Source organism: Pseudophryne corroboree, chromosome 11, assembly GCF_028390025.1.
Source record: "Pseudophryne corroboree isolate aPseCor3 chromosome 11, aPseCor3.hap2, whole genome shotgun sequence".
Lineage (NCBI taxonomy): Eukaryota > Metazoa > Chordata > Amphibia > Anura > Myobatrachidae > Pseudophryne > Pseudophryne corroboree.
The window spans coordinates 12,111,666-12,132,886 of NC_086454.1; the positions used below are offsets into that span (position 1 = coordinate 12,111,666).

At 46.9% G+C, this 21,221-nt stretch overlaps 1 long non-coding RNA gene across 1 annotated transcript in view; it reads left to right on the forward strand.

The window, feature by feature from the left end:
- Positions 1-21,221, forward strand: part of LOC134970298 (uncharacterized) — a 266,541-nt gene that overhangs the window by 80,175 nt on the left and 165,145 nt on the right. The window contains exon 4 of the long non-coding RNA XR_010189763.1: positions 19,406-19,547. This is a non-coding gene — a long non-coding RNA (uncharacterized LOC134970298). The remainder of the gene's footprint in view (positions 1-19,405; positions 19,548-21,221) is intronic.

Genomic DNA, 21,221 nt, shown 5'->3' on the forward strand with positions numbered 1-21,221 from the left:
CCGCATCTCTGCGTCCCCTCCCTGCCACCCCGCCTCTCTGCGTCCCCTCCCTGCGTCTCTGTGTCCCCTCCCTGCCGCCCCACGTCTCTGCATCCCATCCCTGCCGCCCCACGTCTCTGCATCCCCTCCCTGCCGCCCTGCATCTGTGTACCCTCCCTACCACCCCGCGTCTCTGTATCCCCCAACACCGCCCTGCGTCTCTGTATCCCCCCACCGCCCTGCGTCTCTGTATCCCCCTCCCGCCGCCCTGCATCTCTGTATCCCCTCCCTGCTGCCCCGCGTCTGTGTTGTCCCTCCCTGCCCCCCACGTCTCTGTATCCCCCCCTACCGCCCTGCGTCTCTGTATCCCCCCCCTACCACCCTACGTCTCTGTATCCCCCCCCCCCTACCCCGCCGCTTCTCTGTATCCCCTCCCTGCCGGTCCGCGTCTCTGTATCCCCTCCCTACCGCACTGCGTCTCTGTATCCCCACCCTGCCGCTCCACGTCTCTGTATCCCCTCCCTACCGCACTGCGTCTCTGTATCCCCTACCACCGCCCTACGTGTCTGTGTCCCCCAACACTGCCCTGCGTCTCTGTATCCCCTCCCTACCACCCTGCGTTTCTGTATCCCTCAACACTGCCCTGCGTCTCTGTATCCCCCCCGCCGCCCTGCGTCTCTGTATCCCCTCTCTGCTGCCCCGCGTCTGTGTATCCCCTCCCTGCCCCCCCCACATCTTTGTATCCCCCCCATACCGCCCTGCGTCTCTGTATCCCCCCCCCTACCGCCCTGCGTCTCTGTATCCCCCCCCAACCGCCCCACGTCTCTGTAACTCCCCCTACCCCGCTGCTTCTCTGTATCCCCTTCCTGCTGGCCCGCGTCTCTGTATCCCCTCCCTGCCGCCCAGCGTCTCTCTATCCCCTCCCTACCGCCCCGCGTTGCTGTATCCCCTCCCTACCTCCCTGCATTTGTGTACCCTCCCTACTGCCCTGCGTCTGTATCCCCCACCACTGCCCCGCGTCTCTGTATCCCCCACCACTGCCCCACGTCTCTGTATCCCCCCCACCGCCCTGCGTCTCTGTATCCCCCCCACCGCCCTGCGTCTCTGTATCCCCTCCCTACCGCCCTGCGTCTTTATCCCCTCCCTGCGTCTGTGTCCCCTCCCTGCGTCTGTGTCCCCTCCCACCGCCCCATGTCTCTGTATCCCCCCCTGCCGCACCGCGTCTCTGTATCCCCCCTCCCCCGCCGCCCTGTCTCTGTGTCCCCTCCCTGCCGCCCCGCCTCTGTATCCCCTCCCTGCGTCTGTGTCCCCGCCCTGCGTCTCTGTGTCCCCTCCCTGCTCTATCCCCTCCCTACCACTCGCGTCTCTGTATCCACCACCACTGCCCCGCGCGCCTGTGTCCCCTCCCTGCCGCCCCGGTGGTCTGTGTCCCCCCCTGCCGCCACGTGCCTCTGTGTCCCCCCACCGCCACCCCGCGCCTCTATGTATCCCCCCGCCGCTCCGCGCCTCTGTGTTCCCTCCCTGCAGCCAGCGCCTCTCTGTGTCCCCTCCCTGCTGCCCCGTGCCTCTCTGTGTCCCCTCTCTGCCGACCCGCGCTTCTCTGTGTCCCCTCCCTGCCGCCCCGCGCCTCTCTGAAGGAGTTAAGGGGGCGCAGCCCCTTTAGACGGTGTGAAGAGCGCCCGTAGGGCGCGATGAAGCACCTAGTATAATATACTGGTGGTCCCCAGTCCCCACAATAAAGCAGTGTGAGCACAGATATATGCAGCACACTGAGCACAGATATGGAGTGTTTTTCAGGCAGACAACGTATACTGGTGGTGGTCACGGTCAGCAAAACTCTGCACTGTACTCCTCCTACAGTATATAATATTATACTGGTGGTCCCCAGTCCCCACAATAAAGCAGCACACTGAGCACAGATATGGAGTGTTTTTCAGGCTGACAATGTATACTGGTGGTCACTGTCAGCAAAACTCTGCTCTGTACTCCTCCTATATAATATACTGGTGGTCCCCAGTCCCCACAATAAAGCAGTGTGAGCACAGATATATGCAGCACACTGAGCACAGATATGGAGTGTTTTTCAGGCAGACAACGTATACTGGTGGTGGTCACTGTCAGCAAATCTCTGCACTGTACTCCTCCTACAGTTTATAATATTATACTGGTGGTCCCCAGTCCCCACAATAAAGCAGCACACTGAGCACAGATATGGAGTGTTTTTCAGGCATACAACGTATACTGGTGGTCACTGTCAGCAAAACTCTGCACTGTACTCCTGCTATATAATAGTGATGAGCGGGTTCGGTTTCTCGGAAACCGAACCCCCCTGAACTTCACCCATTTTACACGGGTCCGAGGCAGGTTCGAACCTTCCCGCCTTGCTCGGCTAACCCGAGCGCGTCCGAACGTCATCATCCCGCTGTCGGATTCTCGCGAGATTCGGATTCTATATAAGCAGCCGCGCGTCGCCGCCATTTTCACTCGTGCATTGGAGATGATAGGGAGAGGACGTGGCTGGCGTCCTCTCCGTTTATTGTTGAACTTGATTGCTTTATTGCTTAATTGTGGGGAGGACTGGGGAGCAGCTGTTAGGAGGAGTACAGTGCAGAGTTTTGCTGATAAGTGACCACCAGTTTTTAACCGTTCTCTGACTGAAAAAAACGCTCCATACCATATCTGTGCTCAGTGTGCTGCATAATATATCTGTGCTGAGTGCTCACACTGCTTAACTGTGGGGACTGGGGACCACCAGTATATTATATAGGAGGAGTACAGAGCAGAGTTTTGCTGACAGTGACCACCAGTATACGTTGTCTGCCTGAAAAACACTCCATATCTGTGCTCAGTGTGCTGCTTTATTGTGGGGACTGGGGACCACCAGTATAATATTATATACTGTAGGAGGAGTACAGTGCAGAGTTTTGCTGACCGTGACCACCACCAGTATACGTTGTCTGCCTGAAAAACACTCCATATCTGTGCTCAGTGTGCTGCATATATCTGTGCTCACACTGCTTTATTGTGGGGACTGGGGACCACCAGTATATTATACTAGGCGCTCTACACACCGTCTAAAGGGGCTGCGCCCCCTTAACTCCTTCAGAGAGGCGCGGGGCGGCAGGGAGGGGACACAGAGAAGCGCGGGTCGGCAGAGAGGGGACACAGAGAGGCACGGGGCAGCAGGGAGGGGACACAGAGAGGCGCTGGCTGCAGGGAGGGAACACAGAGGCGCGGAGCGGTGGGGGGATACATAGAGGCGCGGGGTGGCGGTGGGGGGACACAGAGGCACGTGGCGGCAGGGGGGGACACAGACCACCGGGGCGGCAGGGAGGGGACACAGGCGCGCGGGGCAGTGGTGGTGGATACAGAGACGCGAGTGGTAGGGAGGGGATAGAGCAGGGAGGGGACACAGTGTGCTGCATAATATATCTGTGCTGAGTGCTCACACTGCTTAACTGTGGGGACTGGGGAGCAGCAGTATTATATAGCAGGAGTACAGTGCAGAGTTTTGCTGACAGTGACCACCAGTATACGTTGTCTGCCTGAAAAACACTCCATATCTGTGCTCAGTGTGCTGCTTTATTGTGGGGACTGGGGACCACCAGTATAAATAATATTATATAGGAGGAGTACAGTGCAGAGTTTTGCTGACACAGTGACCACCAGTATACTATATATACCAGTACGGTAGGCCACTGCTGTACCTACCTCTGTGTCGTCATTCATTAAGTATACTATCCATCTACATTCTATACCTGTGGTGCATTTTAGTTTTGCAGTTTGCTGACACAGTGACCACCAGTATACTATATATAGCAGTACGGTAGGCCACTGCTGTACCTACCTCTGTGTCGTCATTCATTAAGTATACTATCCATCTACATTCTATACCTGTGGTGCATTTTAGTTTTGCAGTTTGCTGACACAGTGACCACCAGTATACTATATATAGCAGTACGGTAGGCCACTGCTGTACCTACCTCTGTGTCGTCATTCATTAAGTATACTATCCATCTACATTCTATACCTGTGGTGCATTTTAGTTTTGCAGTTTGCTGACACAGTGACCACCAGTATACTATATATAGCAGTACGGTAGGCCACTGCTGTACCTACCTCTGTGTCGTCATTCATTAAGTATACTATCCATCTACATTCTATACCTGTGGTGCATTTTAGTTTTGCAGTTTGCTGACACAGTGACCACCAGTATACTATATATAGCAGTACGGTAGGCCACTGCTGTACCTACCTCTGTGTTGTCATTCATTAAGTATACTATCCATCTACATTCTATACCTGTGGTGCATTTTAGTTTTGCAGTTTGCTGACACAGTGACCACCAGTATACTATATATAGCAGTACGGTAGGCCACTGCTGTACCTACCTCTGTGTCGTCATTCATTAAGTATACTATCCATCTGCATTCTATACCTGTGGTGCATTTTAGTTTTGCAGTTTGCTGACACAGTGACCACCAGTATACTATATATAGCAGTACGGTAGGCCACTGCTGTACCTACCTCTGTGTCGTCATTCATTAAGTATACTATCCATCTGCATTCTATACCTGTGGTGCATTTTAGTTTTGCAGTTTGCTGACACAGTGACCACCAGTATACTATATATAGCAGTACGGTAGGCCACTGCTGTACCTACCTCTGTGTCGTCATTCATTAAGTATACTATCCATCTACATTCTATACCTGTGGTGCATTTTAGTTTTGCAGTTTGCTGACACAGTGACCACCAGTATACTATATATAGCAGTACGGTAGGCCACTGCTGTACCTACCTCTGTGTCGTCATTCATTAAGTATACTATCCATCTACATTCTATACCTGTGGTGCATTTTAGTTTTGCAGTTTGCTGACACAGTGACCACCAGTATACTATATATAGCAGTACGGTAGGCCACTGCTGTACCTACCTCTGTGTCGTCATTCATTAAGTATACTATCCATCTACATTCTATACCTGTGGTGCATTTTAGTTTTGCAGTTTGCTGACACAGTGACCACCAGTATACTATATATAGCAGTACGGTAGGCCACTGCTGTACCTACCTCTGTGTCGTCATTCATTAAGTATACTATCCATCTACATTCTATACCTGTGGTGCATTTTAGTTTTGCAGTTTACTGACACAGTGACCACCAGTATACTATATATAGCAGTACGGTAGGCCACTGCTGTACCTACCTCTGTGTCGTCATTCATTAAGTATACTATCCATCTACATTCTATACCTGTGGTGCATTTTAGTTTTGCAGTTTGCTGACACAGTGACCACCAGTATACTATATATAGCAGTACGGTAAGCCACTGCTGTACCTACCTCTGTGTCGTCATTCATTAAGTATACTATCCATCTGCATTCTATACCTGTGGTGCATTTTAGTTTTGCAGTTTGCTGACACAGTGACCACCAGTATACTATATATAGCAGTACGGTAAGCCACTGCTGTACCTACCTCTGTGTCGTCATTCATTAAGTATACTATCCATCTGCATTCTATACCTGTGGTGCATTTTAGTTTTGCAGTTTGCTGACACAGTGACCACCAGTATACTATATATAGCAGTACGGTAGGCCACTGCTGTACCTACCTCTGTGTCGTCATTCATTAAGTATACTATCCATCTACATTCTATACCTGTGGTGCATTTTAGTTTTGCAGTTTGCTGACACAGTGACCACCAGTATACTATATATAGCAGTATGGTAGGCCACTGCTGTACCTACCTCTGTGTCGTCATTTATTAAGTATACTATCCATCTACATTCTATACCTGTGGTGCGCCTCTTTTTTTCTTTGCATCATGTGCTGTTTGGGGACAATTTTTTTGAAGTGCCATCCTGTCTTGACACTGCAGTGCCACTCCTAGATGGGCCAGGTGTTTGTGTCGGTCACTTGTGTCGCTTAGCTTAGTCACACAGCGACCTTGGTGCGCCTCTTTTTTTCTTTGCATCATGTGCTTTTTGGGGACAATTTTTTTGAAGTGCCATCCTGTCTTTATTGACACTGCAGTGCCACTCCTAGATGGGCCAGGTGTTTGTGTCGGCCACTTGTGTCGCTTAGCTTAGTCACACAGCGACCTTGGTGCGCCTCTTTTTTTCTTTGCATCATGTGCTGTTTGGGGACAATTTTTTTGAAGTGCCATCCTGTCTTGATTGACACTGCAGTGCCACTCCTAGATGGGCCAGGTGTTTGTGTCGGCCACTTGTGTCGCTTAGCTTAGTCACACAGCGACCTTGGTGCGCCTCTTTTTTTCTTTGCATCATGTGCTGTTTGGGGACAATTTTTTTGAAGTGCCATCCTGTCTTGACACTGCAGTGCCACTCCTAGATGGGCCAGGCGTTTGTGTCGGCCACTTGTGTCGCTTAGCTTAGTCACACAGCGACCTTGGTGCGCCTCTTTTTTTCTTTGCATCATGTGCTGTTTGGGGACAATTTTTTTGAAGTGCCATCCTGTCTTGATTGACACTGCAGTGCCACTCCTAGATGGGCCAGGTGTTTGTGTCGGCCACTTGTGTCGCTTAGCTTAGTCACACAGCGACCTTGGTGCGCCTCTTTTTTTCTTTGCATCATGTGCTGTTTGGGGACAATTTTTTTGAAGTGCCATCCTGTCTTGATTGACACTGCAGTGCCACTCCTAGATGGGCCAGGTGTTTGTGTCGGCCACTTGTGTCGCTTAGCTTAGTCACACAGCGACCTTGGTGCGCCTCTTTTTTTCTTTGCATGATGTGCTGTTAGGAGACAATTTTTTTGAAGTGCCATCCTGTCTTGACACTGCAGTGCCACTCCTAGATGGGCCAGGCGTTTGTGTCGGCCACTTGTGTCGCTTAGCTTAGTTACATAGCGAACTTGGTGCGCCTCTTTTTTTCTTTGCATCATGTGCTGTTTGGGTACAATTTTTTTGAAGTGCCATCCTTTCTTGATTGACACTGCAGTGCCAATCCTAGATGGGCCAGGTGTTTGTGTCGGCCACTTGTGTCGCTTAGCTTAGCCATCCAGCGACCTCGGTGCAAATTGTATGACTAAAAATAATATTGTGAGGTGTGAGGTGTTCAGAATAGACTGGAAATGAGTGGAAATTATGGTAATTGAGGTTAATAATACTATGGGATCAAAATGACCCCCAAATTCTATGATTTAAGCTGTTTTTTAGGGTTTTTTGAAAAAAACACCCGAATCCAAAACACACCCGAATCCGACAAAAATTTTTCGGTGAGGTCTTGCCAAAACGCGTCCGAATCCAAAACACGGCCGCGGAACCGAATCCAAAACCAAAACACAAAACCCGAAAAATGTCCGGTGCACATCACTACTATATAATACAGCTGCTCCCCAGTCCCCACAATTAAGCAGTGTGAGCACAGATATATGCAGCACACTGAGCACAGATATGGAGCGTTTTTTTCAGGCAGAGAACGGACAAAACTGGTGGTCACTGATCAGCAAAACTCTGCACTGTACTCCTCCTATATTATACAGCTGCTCCCCAGTCCTCCCCACAATTAAGATATAAGCAAGCACAAATATTTGCATCAACAATTAATAAAACGGAGAGGACGCCAGCCACGTCCTCTCCCTAACATTTCCAATGCACGAGTGAAAATGGCGGCGACGCGCGGCTGCTTATATAGAATCTGAATCTCGCGAGAATCCGACAGCGGGATGATGACGTTCGGGCACGCTCGGGATAACCGAGCCATGCGGGAGAATCCGAGTATGCCTCGGACCCGTGTAAAATGTGTGAAGTTCGGGGGGGTTCGGTTTCCGAGGAACCGAACCCGCACATCACTAATATATATATATATATATATATATATACTGTATATAACAATGCATTTATACCTAAATACAGGTTGAGTATCCCTTATCCAAATATTCCGAAATACGGAATATTCCGAAATACGGACTTTTTTGAGTGAGAGTGAGATAGTGAAACCTTTGTTTTCTGATGGCTCAATGTGCACAAACTTTGTTTAATACACAAAGTTATTAAAAATATTGTATTATAAGACCTTCAGGCTGTGTGTATAAGGTGTATATGAAACATAAATGAATTGTGTGAATGTACACACACTTTGTTTAATGCACAAAGTTATAAAAAATATTGTCTAAAAGAACCTTCAGGCTGTGTGTATAAGGTGTATATGAAACATAAATGCATTCTGTGCAAAAAAAATCCGATATCCAAAATACCTCTGGTCCCAAGCATTTTGGATAAGGGATACTCAACCTGTATATTGATTTCTCATAATTCTGAAACTATTTTGGAACAAAGATTTAGATGTGTCCAGTTACATCTTTGCTATTTTGCTCAATTTGGCACAACATTCAAAGCACGGCTAAGCTGTTTTTCACGAGTAGTTACTGGATGAATTTTTGTTTGCCATAATAGAATATGTGTAAAGTAACATATTAAAGAAGCAAATTAAGAAAAATCACAAGGCATGGCTAAATCTCTGAGTCTAAGGCATGCAAAACTGTGCCATACATGGCGGGATATAGCAAAGATGTATGTGGACACTTCTGTAGGTCAGATGAAGTTTATTGAATCTTCCATATATACGAGTGTAGTATGAGTGGCCGGTGGTCGGGAACCTGGGACCACCCATATATACATTACATACTGTAGAATACAACTCTGAACATTATCATCATCATTATTCTTATCTTAGGCATCTTTTCCATCTTTCTCTCCCTTCCCCATCCTTTCTGTCTTTCTCTCTCCTTTCCCCTCTTTCCCTGTGTGTTTCTCTCCCCCTCTTCTCCATTCCTCTCCCTGACTCTTTCCACCTTTCCTCTCCCACTCTGATTTAACTTTCTTTCCCTTGTCTGTCTCTATTGCCAGCAGCTATTTATCATCGATCAACCTCAAACAGTTGTTATGCTTCCACTATTGTCTATGAGTAGAAACTATCTTAGACCATCCAGTTTCCCAGAGTGTTCCTCTTTCTAGATTCAACCCAGCCCAAGTACAAAGCTCGAGTTCACAAACAAACAGAAATGTAACAAGAGCGGTGCCGGCCCAGCTGCAGTATGGGAGGTTTGGATAACCTAAGGAGGTCATGTGCAGACAGGCGTGCACCACACATGGTCAGGCGTGTGCTTGGTCCAACAGGCTGTTACACATTAAAAAGTGATTTGTGACAGAATTAAAAGGCTACAGGAGGGGGTAGTAAGGGTTAGGCACTGGTGGGGGGGTTAGGCTACAGGAGGGGATAATTAGGGTTTAGCACTGGTGGAAGCGTTAGGCTATGAGAGGGGAAGTTAGAGTTAGGCATTGGGGGGAGGGTTAGTCTACGGGAGGGGAGGGTTAGGGTTAGGCTATGAGAGGGGAGGTTAGGGTTAGGCGCTGGGGGAGGGTTAGTCTACAGGTGGGGAATGTTAGCATTAGGCACTGGGGAAGGGTTAGGCTATGAGAGGGGAGGTTAGGGTTAGGCGCTGGGGGAGGGTTAGTCTACGGGAGGGGAGGGTTAGGGTTAGGCACTGGGGAAGGGTTAGGCTATGAGAGTGGAGGTTAGGATTAGGCGCTGGGGGAGGGTTAGTCTACGGGTGGGGAATGTTAGGGTTAGGCACTGGGGAAGGGTTAGGCTATGAGAGTGGAGGTTAGGATTAGGCGCTGGGGGAGGGTTAGTCTACGGGTGGGGAATGTTAGGGTTAGGCACTGGGGAAGGGTTAGGCTATGAGAGGGGAGGTTAGGGTAAGGCACTGGGAAAAGATTAGGCTATGAGAGGGGAGGTTAGGGTTAGGCGCTGGGTGGGGGTTAGTCTACGGGAGGGGAGGGTTAGGGTTAGGCACTGGGGAAGGGTTAGGCACTGGGGAGGGTTAGTCTACAGGAAGGGAATGTTAGGGTAAGGCACTGGGGAAAGGTTAGGCTATGAGAGGAGAGGTTAGTGTTAGGCACTGGGGTAGAGTTAGTCTACGGGAGGGGAATGTTAGGGTTAGGCACTGGGGAAGGGTTAGGCTATGAGAGGGGAGGTTAGGATTAGGCATTGGGGGAAGGTTAGTCTATGGGAGGGGAGTGTTAGGGTTAAGTACTGGGGGGAGACTTTGGCTATGAGAGTGGAGGTTAGGGTTAGGCACTGGGGGGGAGAGTTTGGCTATGAGAGTGGAGGTTAGGGTTAGGCACTGGGGGGAGAGTTTGGCTATGAGAGTGGAGGTTAGGGTTAGGCACTGGGGGGAGAGTTTGGCTATGAGAGTGGAGGTTAGGGTTAGGCACTGGGGGAGACTTTGGCTATGAGAGTGGAGGTTAGGGTTAGGCACTGGGGGGAGAGTTTGGCTATGAGAGTGGAGGTTAGGGTTAGGCACTGGGGGAGACTTTGGCTATGAGAGTGGAGGTTAGGGTTAGGCACTGGGGGGAGAGTTTGGCTATGAGAGTGGAGGTTAGGGTTAGGCATACTCACCGGCAGAAGCCAACAAGATCCACAGGAAGTCATCCTGATATCACAGCGGTCCCGGAAGACACCACTGGAGCTGCCAGATCTGCCATACCAGGTAAGTCACGATTAGACCACTAAGGACATTTTGTCAAATTATAATCATGTTGACATTTCATTGGTGTCTAAATGATAAATGTCAGCGTGGTCAATGTTGACGTGCCAAGTATGCCATCATTTTGAATGTATATATTATAACAATGTCTAAATTCTCACGTCAGCATTATTAATGTCAACATGATTAGAATGTTGATAAAATATACCCCACTTGATGAGACGTCGCTTAAAATTACTGTACTGTATACTTAAGATTACACCAATTAGCTTCAGCATCTGTAAATCACCCGTCTAGACTTGACTGCCAGTGGTAGTGCCAATGGCTTACACATGGTCAGATTGAGCGGGAGAGCTGGTATCAGTAGGAGGGGGTTTGTCTATATGTAGATAGTACATATAAGCTTTTTCTTGCATTTTTTTGTAACACGCCTTTACTCACATTCAGGAGGTCCATGGAGGGAAATACTTCTGGGTGCCAGTGGTCGTCAACTTTATATATCTGCCGCCTATAGGCGTGAGGTGCAGGGCCGTAACTAGGTGTGTGCGGAGGGCACACCGCACATAGCGCAGCAGGGCAGAGGGTGCTGTTGGCGACACTTGTCAAATACCTGGTTTAGTTACTTTCCATTGCAGCCTCCCCCCTTTTTGATGCACAGATCTACAGTATGTAGAGTGTGGCTGCAAGAGATTGGATGTGTGGCTGCACACTACATACTGTAGATCTGCTCAATTACAATGCTGATTATTTTTTTTTACAAAGTATCAGTAGCTTCATATAGTGTTCATAGTTTTTACTCAGGATCAAATAGCTCAATGAGTATGGTGTTTGATTAGAACTCAACAGGTTATAGGTTTGAATCCTGGGCAGGGTTGGACTGTCCCACAGGGGGAACCCCCGGTGGGCCCCAGGCCCTTCACCCTCCTCTAGGGATCAAGTTCTGATTGTGTACTTGAATTATACATATTTTACCTAATACTACAAAGGACTATTATGTCTTTTCTAACCATTAGAGATCCCCTGCACTCTCTAATGGTTAGGAAAACCAATGGGGCAGCTGGCCACACTCCCCTTTGTAGACTATGGGCCCCTACCACTGCATTCCCCTGGTGGGCCCTTCATCTCCCAGTCCGACCCTGATCCTGGGTATAACAGTATATTGAAATATTTTATTTAATAAAGGGTATTGTAACTGAATAATAATGAGCTCTGAAGGTAAGTGCATGAATGTGATATAAAGAGGATTTTTGTCCAAATCCATCTTTTTGCAGTGGTCTATAACTGTGTGTGTGTGTGTATGTGTATATGTATATATGTGTGTGTATATATATATATATATATATATATGTATATAATATATATAATATATATATATATATATATATATATATATATATATATATTGATTCTAAACGCACCATACACCCTTTTGTTTCAAAAACTGTGCAGGAAATGGGAATACTGAATACTCAAGTACGGTATGGGTGAGGTGGGCTATCTTTTAGGGTATGTACCGAACATGGGCTCCATCTTGAAATCGGCCATCTTGAATCTTAGTCAGTTTTTTCAAATGGAAAGGGGGTCGTGTAACATGTCAGACAACATCAGAATTTTCTGAAAAGTTTATTGCTGCAAACAGATTTGAAATAGCAGCTATGGTTCAAAAGTTGCAACACTTTTTGTTGGAATTACAAGCTGAACTGTTCTCCATAACGGACAGTCATTTAATGTGTGGGTGTTGTGCTGGCGTTGTCCGCTTTTCATGAAGGATGCCAAAACCAATGTTGAGGTTGTCTCATCAGTAGCACTTTTTGTCGGACCACTCCGTGACTTGTCAACTACAGTCCCATTTTCTCGGAATTTGGAAATTAGGCACCTGACAGTGTTATGTGAAATTGGAGGTCTTCTGGGTGCCGGTTGTTAAAATCTGCAGCTATGACATGGAAATATTGTTCTTCAGACATCAAAATGACCTCAATTCTCTCTTCTTTTGTCAAAGCAATCTTCAGTTACCTGCAACAAAAAAGTGTTGTAACTTTTGAACCATAACTTATATTTTAAATCTGTTTGCAGCAATAAACGTCTCAGCAAATTCTGATGTTGTTTGACATGTTACATGACCCCCTTTTCATTTGAAAAAAACTGACTTAGATTCAAGATGGCTAATTTCAAGATGGAGCCCATGTTCAGCACATACCCTAAAACATAGCCAACCTCACCCATACTTACAGTATATATAATGTGGAAAGGGGCATCATAGCATGGGCTTACCCTGGGATCAATCTTGTCATGCCCCTTCCCCACGAAGCATGCGCCTTATGTCCCTATTGAAAAAAATGGGGGTGGGTGGGCGCCAATTCTCTCTCTGGTACAGGGCACTAAAATGTCTAATTATGGCTCTGGTGAGGCGTTGAGGTTAAAAACAAAAATGCACTGAATATAATTAACTAATCCGCAGCTCTAACTGGGTTGTTTGGTTGGACACAGCGACGGCACCAAGTAATTAAAGTAAAACCAACAGAAACCACTTATGTTTTTTTTTTAAATACATTGTAGCTCTCCTACTTTGATGCCAGTCAGCAGATGTCTCTCACTTAGGAGTAGAAATGTCCGGAGAAAAAAAACCAAAACTTTTTCTTCTACATCTTTATATTCAGGCAGAAATGTGAATCAAAATAATTTGCGAATCATATTATAATCTCTTGGAAAATATGCATTGAATAAAATATGTAGAGTGAATGTCTCAATGCATATTGCAGAAAATTAGTGTCATGTGTTGCTTTATTGCACCGCCGAATCAGTACAGCCGTAGACGCGCACAGAGATTTCTAAACGCGCTATTTTCAGAGAGACTGAGGAAAAAACAAAGCAAGCTAAAAGGATTTTGATGTGTATCTCCACTGAATATTCACTTTATAAAGCTCAGATGCATTCAGTCAGTTCAATTACCAGCTACTGTCTGCCGCATATTTTTATCTGCAGTTTGTCTGGTAATTTACTTTTTTCCTGTTGATTGTGCATCAGTAGGACCTCGTCTCTTATCTGTACATTTGAATAAAAATATTGTTAGGAAATAAGCTGAGGACATTTGGAGGTGAGAATACCACTCATTGAGGTAGAACTGGCTGTGATAAAATGTGTCACCCTCACAAATAAAATATAAACCCAATTTGCACCTCATCATATATGCGTGTGAACACTGTCTCCTGGATGCTTGATAGCCATCAGGGAAGGCCTTTTTTTTTTAACACAAAAACTAATAACAAATCATTTTATTCAGGTCCAAATAAACAGAATAAGTAAGTGTAACAGTTTATATAATTTTCACTCTGCATTTTGCACATTTTAAGATCACGCTTTGCGACAGCCATCAATTGTTATTACAGGTTCACACAGATGGCCAATCATCACAAGTGTTCTGAAAAAGTTGATTGAAGTAATTTATTTTATTTAGATGCAGATTTGATCCTGTAATCATCTGACACCATGCTTAAAGGGTGTGGCCATCCACCATAGAGTCTTGGCCAACCATTATAGAGGCAATGGGGGTCATTCCGAGTTGATCGCGTGCTGCAACTTTTTGCTGCTGCTGCTGCGATCAACTAGACATCGCCTATGGGAGGAGTGTATTTTTGCACGTCAGAGGTGCGATCGCTTGTGCAGCCCTTATATGCAAAAAAAAGTTTTGTGCAGAACAAGGCCAGTGTATGAGTTACTTACCCTGTGCGATCAATCCAGCGTTGCAGGTCCCGAAATTGACGTCAGACATCCGCCCTCCAAACGCCTGGACACGCCTGCGTTCACCGCACCACTCTTAGAAAATGGTCAGTTGAAGCCCCGGAACGCTTCCTCCTGTCAATCTTTTAGCAGTCGCCGCTGTGACCACTTTCTTCACTAGCGGCATCGCTACCGTGGTGATAGCCGTCGCCGGGGAACGACCCATCTGAGCAATGTGGCCGGAGCGCATGCGCAGTTCTAACCCAATTGCACAGCTGCGACGAAGCGCAGCGAGCGATCGGGTCGGAATGACCCCCAATGTGCTGCAGAAAACAAGGATACTACCGTGCATGGGGGGGGGGTGATTCAGACCTGATTGCTGATGTGCGTTTTCACACAGCGTGCGATCAGCAATAGACTACACATGCATATGCACCACAATGCACACGCGCGTCAGACAACAACAAAGGGCATCGCCAGTCAGCGATGGGATGGTGCAGAAAATCCGATCGCACAGGCGTTCGCAAGGTGATTGACAGGAAGAGGCCATTTGTGGGTGGTAACTGACCCTTTTCTGGGAGTGTCCGGAAAAATGCAGGCATGTCCAAGTGTTTTCAGGGAGGGTGTCGGACGTTAGCTCCGGCCCCGATCAGCCTGTTCTCATCACACTGTAGGAGTAAGTCCTGGGCTGCGCAGTAAAATATATTGTTTATGTCTTATTTTGAGACTTTATTGTTGATATTGGACAAATCAGTTTGGGAGAAAGAACATCCATTTATATAAAAGTTGCTACATAAACACTTCTGGAAGTGGCACAAAGTGACCCAGGATTATGGCTCCTCAATATATTTAACAACTCTACATTCTATTACAAAAAGTTGCTATTGAAACATTTGAATAGTGGTGTTATGTGGTGTCTGTTACAAGCCGCAGTTCATGGTTCTCTGTGTCCGATCAACGCTAAGCGACCGAACCGCTTCCAGACTTCCGCTCCCTGGCCGCTGGCTCCATGGCAACCGGGATACCGGGTTCTTCCAGCAGTCAGGGTTGTTAGGCAGTGGGAATCCGGAGGCTCCTTTGTGAAGGCTGTGGACGTGCTACAGCACAGCTGCAGGAAGTTTTATAATTAAGGGGAGGTTAGCTGCTGTACTTCCATTGGCTTCTATCTCTGTTCTCTGCCTCTAACTCCTTGCTGGTTATAGTCACTGGTCGTAGCGGGAGCCCTTGTCACTTTGTTTGTGGAAATCTCCCTATGTCTTGTTTGTGTCCTCCTTTTGACTGTGTTCCTGTATCCAGCCCAGGTTCAGCACCATAGTCAGTTGTGCTGTTTTGCATTTTATTTCTTTCACTTCTTGCCCTATACCTCTATTTTACACTTGAGCACTAGTGTCCCGTAGAAGTTACTTCTCCTCCCCAACCAGAGGTTACTTTCCTGGATTTGGGGTATTTTGTGTTATTGTCTCCATTATTTCTTCTTCCTCTTAGCCTCGTCAGTTTTTCCTTTCCTCGCTTCCTCGTTTCTGTCAGGGCTCCATTGTTTGCCTTCCCTTTGCCTCGTTCATCTTCCCTTCACCTCGTGCACTACTCTTTCAGTGTAATTTTATGTTCTCTCCTTGCTGGCATTGATTCGGGTCATTCTGGGTTGAGCTTGTACTACCTTCAGTGGCGTAAGTCCTGGTGGCATCCCAGTACCTGTAGGCATATAGCGACTTTAAGGAAAAATGGCTATTATAAGCTAGAAGACCGACTGGAGAGTTCTACACGTCTCAACCAGTGGTGTAAAAGGGTCACTGTCCAGAAGACCTCCATGAGCTCCGCCCTCTTTGGAAGCTGTAACAGTGTCTGTCTGAAGGAGCCCCCTCCTCCTCCAACCTTGAGGGCTCTGTTTAAAAATATTCCTTATTTTCTATAACCATGTGGATCTTATGGCAGCAGCAGACAGATATGGGATTATGGCTCCAATGTAAAGACTCCAGTAAATGCAAATTATTTAGAATGTAGAGTATTAGATCTAGATCATTTTCTCAGATAGGACAAACACTAATATCTTCTTCACACCACTGCTCCGACTCGTATTATTGCCAGGTTCACCCGAGCCATGGCTTGCTATGAAAGGGTCTCGCACAAAAAATCGGAGTGACCCGGTAATCCAATCCTGGTAGCAACCTGGGCTGGACACGGGAACGACCTGTGTAAAGCGGCAGTATGAGCAGTCAGTGCTTGGAGATATCCAAGCTAACACTACACCCATATGTTTAAACAGCACCAACCTGGGAATAACCCGGGTCAGAGCCATGGGTTGAATGGGCACTGCCCCATGTAGGACACAGATTGGAACCGTGTTGTGTTCAGTCCTGGGGTTTTGGTGTAAAATGGGTATTAGACTACACAAGAAACCAGTTTGTATGCCCCAGAGGGGCTGAGTAATTGCACACATTGCCACTTTAAAAAAAATATCTGAGTCCGGCTGGAAACCTGCGCTTGTGGCCAACTCGGACTTCATTACACCCGGCCCTTAGTCTGAAAATGTGTGAATTGCATTGTGCATATCTTTCATGTTGTACGGCTATGTCTCAGGGGCTAATTCAGACCCGATCGCTAGGCTGCATTTTCGTACAGCGGGCGATCAGGTCTAAACTGCGCATGCGTATGCACCGCAATGCGCAAACGTGTCACGCGGGTACAAAGCGGATCGCCGCTCAGCGATGGGTTTGTGCCAATGATCCGTTCGCACGGGCGTTCGCAAAGAGATTGACAGGAAGAGGACATTTGTGGGTGTCAACTGACCATTTTCTGGGAGTGGTTGGAAAAACGCAGGCATGTCCAAGCGTTTGCAGGGAGGGTTCCTGACGTCAATTCCGGTCCCAGACAGGCTGAAGTGATTGCAGCGGCTGAGTAAGTCCTGGGCTACTCAGAGACTGCACAAAATCTGCTTGTACAGCTCTGCTACACATGCGATCACACACTTGCAAAGCAAAAATAAACTCCCCTATGGTGGTCATTCCGAGTTGTTCGCTCGCTAGCTGCTTAGCAGCATTGCAAACGCTATGCAGCCGCCCTCTGGGAGTGTATCTTAGCTTAGCAGAATAGCGAACGAAAGATTAGCAGAACTGCTACTAAATAATTCCTTGCAGTTTCTGAGTAGCTCCAGACCTACTCCTAGATTGCGATCACGTCGGTCCGTTTAGTTCCTGGTTTGACGTCAGCCACTCCCCCGTTTCTCCAGCCACTCCTGCATTTTTACCTGGAACGCCTGCGTTTTTTAGCACACTCCCTGAAAACGGCCAGTTTCCGCCCAGAAACACCCACTTCCTGTCAATCACACTACGATCATTCGAGCGTTGAAAAAAACGTCGCTCGAGCTTGTTTAAATTTACTAAGTTTTATGTAAAATTACTAAGCGCATGCGCATTTTCTACCTAATCGCTGCGTTGCGAAAAACGGCAACGAGCGAACAACTCGGAATGACCACCTATGGGCGGCGACTTTGCGAATGCAGGACTGCAAAAAAAAAACTAGCGAGCGACCACGTCTGAATTTAGCCCTCAGTACAGAAAGACTGAATTGAAAGAAGAAAAAGGACAAGTCCCATTTGTCTGCAACGCTCAATTACAGTACTTAAAACTTACTCTATTTCATTTTTTTCCTGATTGTTATGATTGACAGATTTATATTCTTTCCTGTGCTGAATGTCTGTAGACTTCATCAGGCTGAGCAGGTGATTGGCAGCTACAAAGAACTGAAGAAATCTGTAAGTATTGCTCGGTGTCCAAGTGAAAAAAGAAAAGAAAAGAAAACAATGAATGCGAGTAATATGCTGTAAGTGTGAGCTGCATTATGGGGCTCATTCCGAGTTAATCACACGGTAGCAGTTTTTTGCAGCCATGCGATCAGATAGTCGCAGCCTATGGGGGACTGTATTTTAGCATAGCAAGTGTGCGATCGCTTGTGCAGGGGAGTTGTGCAAAAAGTTTTTGTGCAGTTTCTGAGTAGCTCTGAACTTACTCAGCCGCTGCGACCACTTCAGCCTGTCAAGTCCCGGAATTGACATCAGACACCCGTCCTGCAAACACCTGGACACGCCTGCGTTTTCCACGGCACTCTCAGAAAACGGTCAGTTGCCACCCAGAAACACCTTCTTGCTGTCAATCACCTTGCGATCGTGTTCTTTGTAAGGTCCCACGCTGCCCGGCATTTCTCGTCGCTGGGCAGCGGCGCGCCTGCGCATTGCCGGCACATGCACAGTTTAGACCCGATCGCACCGCTTGGAAAAACTGCAGCATGCGATCGGGTCGGAATGACCCCCTATGTGTCCTCCCAGACAAGGAAGGAGTGCTCGTAAAATAAGATTAGCGAGTGTCTTTAGTATATGGCATGCTGTTATAAAGCTAGAGAAAGACACTCACTGTCAAGCAGCAGCTGCAAAGGTTACACACATATAACTCTAGTTATAGGCATGTAAATGTGTACCAGGAGATAGATCCATATAACGCACCAAGTAGCAAAACTGTGGCAGGGTGTGTTGGAATTTGTAGTTCTACAGCAGCTGGAGGGCCGCCTGCTGATCTAATGGATACATAATTGTTTTAGAAACAGATGACGTTCGTCAAATGACCAGGTCCTGTTATAGAACCTGGTAATGCAGTAGGTGTAGAGGTGGAAGGGTCGTCACGCTCTACCCTCTGCTCTTCTGCACGCCTCATTCGTCGCTGTACCTCTCTGCCAATCACTGCACTGGCTCCCTATACCCCTCAGTATTAAACACAAGCTACTCTCTCTCAGCCTCCTCTATATAATATGAGTAGTCCTTCTGGCTTGCAGTCTCCATGTCAGTATTAGTTATGAGAAAGTTGTCCTCAGTTTAATGATCGCCCTCACACTGCCTAATTCAGAGGCTGAAACAGCTGCATCCGCATCAGCGCCCATTGCTCATCGTGGTGCGCTAATATGCAAATGCCAGCTTCAGCCTGCGTCCAGTAGCAGATAATCGCTCTGCTGCGCAAACATCAGCACACCTGTGCATATATTCCTCCCTGCAGCTGCCATTGCGAAACACGGTTATCCATGATCAATTTTCCGATATACAGATATAGATTCAAAAAATCTGCATTAGTGTTATGTGTTTAAACATATATATTTTACCTTCAATATAACAGTGTTGGATAAGTATAAAATGGATGTTCTTGACCTATTTCAGACATTACAGTAAAAGAAAACAATTTCTGAGTGGATTTAGAAGAAAATATTATCCAGATAAGTGGTTATGTGACATCTGTATGAGCAGAACAGCAACTACCATTGTTTTACAGTACAACACCGAGGAAGAGGGGGTGAAGTAGGTTAGTCATATAGTAGTGAAATGATTGGTCTCTTGCTGAGTGTTACCGTCTCCGCTGTAACGGAGGTTCAGATAGGGAGAGAAGGAAACATTATTATTTGTTACTTCTACTGTTTACTGATGTATTTTTAAGCACTAGTAGCTAATTTTATTCTGTATAAAGATCAAATCCTTATGTGTTTGTGCTTATAAACTTGTTAAAATAGACTTCTACTTATTATATAATACAGTATGGCAGTGGTTTCCAAACTTTTTTGAATCACGGCGCCCTAGAATATCAGATTTTTTTTTCACGGCACCCCTAGGCCAGCAACCCAGGGCACCCCTGCAAGTGTACCGAGGCACCCCAGGGAGCCACCGCACACAGTTTGGGAACATCTGCAGTATGGTAATAAATACTAGTGATGTGCACCAGATATTTTTCGGGTTTTGTGTTTTGGTTTTGGCTTCGGTTCCGCGGCCGTGTGTTGGATTCGGATGCGTTTTGGCAAAACCTCCCTGAAATTTTTTTGTCGGATTCGGGTGTGTTTTGGATTCGGGTGTTTTTTACAAAAACCCCTCAAAAACAGCTTAAATCATAGAATTTGGGGGTAATTTTTATTAGAGATGAGCGGGTTCGGTTTCTCTGAATCCGAACCCGCCAGAACTTCATGTTTTTTTTCACGAGTCCGAGCGACTCGGATCTTCCCGCCTTGCTCGGTTAACCCGAGCGCGCCCGAACGTCATCATGACGCTGTCGGATTCTCGCGAGGCTCGGATTCTATCGCGAGACTCGGATTCTATATAAGGAGCCGCGCGTCGCCGCCATTTTCACACGTGCATTGAGATTGATAGGGAGAGGACGTGGCTGGCGTCCTCTCCGTTTAGACACTTGATTTACTAATTTTGGGGAGCATTAGGAGTACTCAGTAGTGTACAGTGCAGAGTTTTGCTGATAGTGACCAGTGACCACCACTTTTATTTATAATCCGTTCTCTGCCTGAAAAAAGCGATACACAGCACACAGTGACTCAGTCACATACATACCATATCTGTGTGCACTGCTCAGGCTCAGGCCAGTGTGCTGCATCATCTATTATCTATATATAATATTATATATATCTGTCTGACTGCTCAGCTCACACAGCTTATAATTGTGGGGGAGACTGGGGAGCACTACTGCAGTGCCAGTTATAGGTTATAGCAGGAGCCAGGAGTACATAATATTATATTAAAATTAAACAGTGCACACTTTTGCTGCAGGAGTGCCACTGCCAGTGTGACTAGTGACCAGTGACCTGACCACCAGTATATAATATTAGTAGTATACTATCTCTTTATCAACCAGTCTATATTAGCAGCAGACACAGTACAGTGCGGTAGTTCACGGCTGTGGCTACCTCTGTGTCGGCACTCGGCAGCCCGTCCATAATTGTATATACCAGTGACCTAACCGTGGTTTTTTTTTCTTTCTTTATACATACATACTAGTTACGAGTATACTATCTCTTTATCAACCAGTCTATATATTAGCAGCAGACACAGTACAGTGCGGTAGTTCACGGCTGTGGCTACCTCTGTGTCGGCACTCGGCAGCCCGTCCATAATTGTATATACCAGTGACCTAACCGTGGTTTTTTTTTCTTTCTTTATACATACATACTAGTTACGAGTATACTATCTCTTTATCAACCAG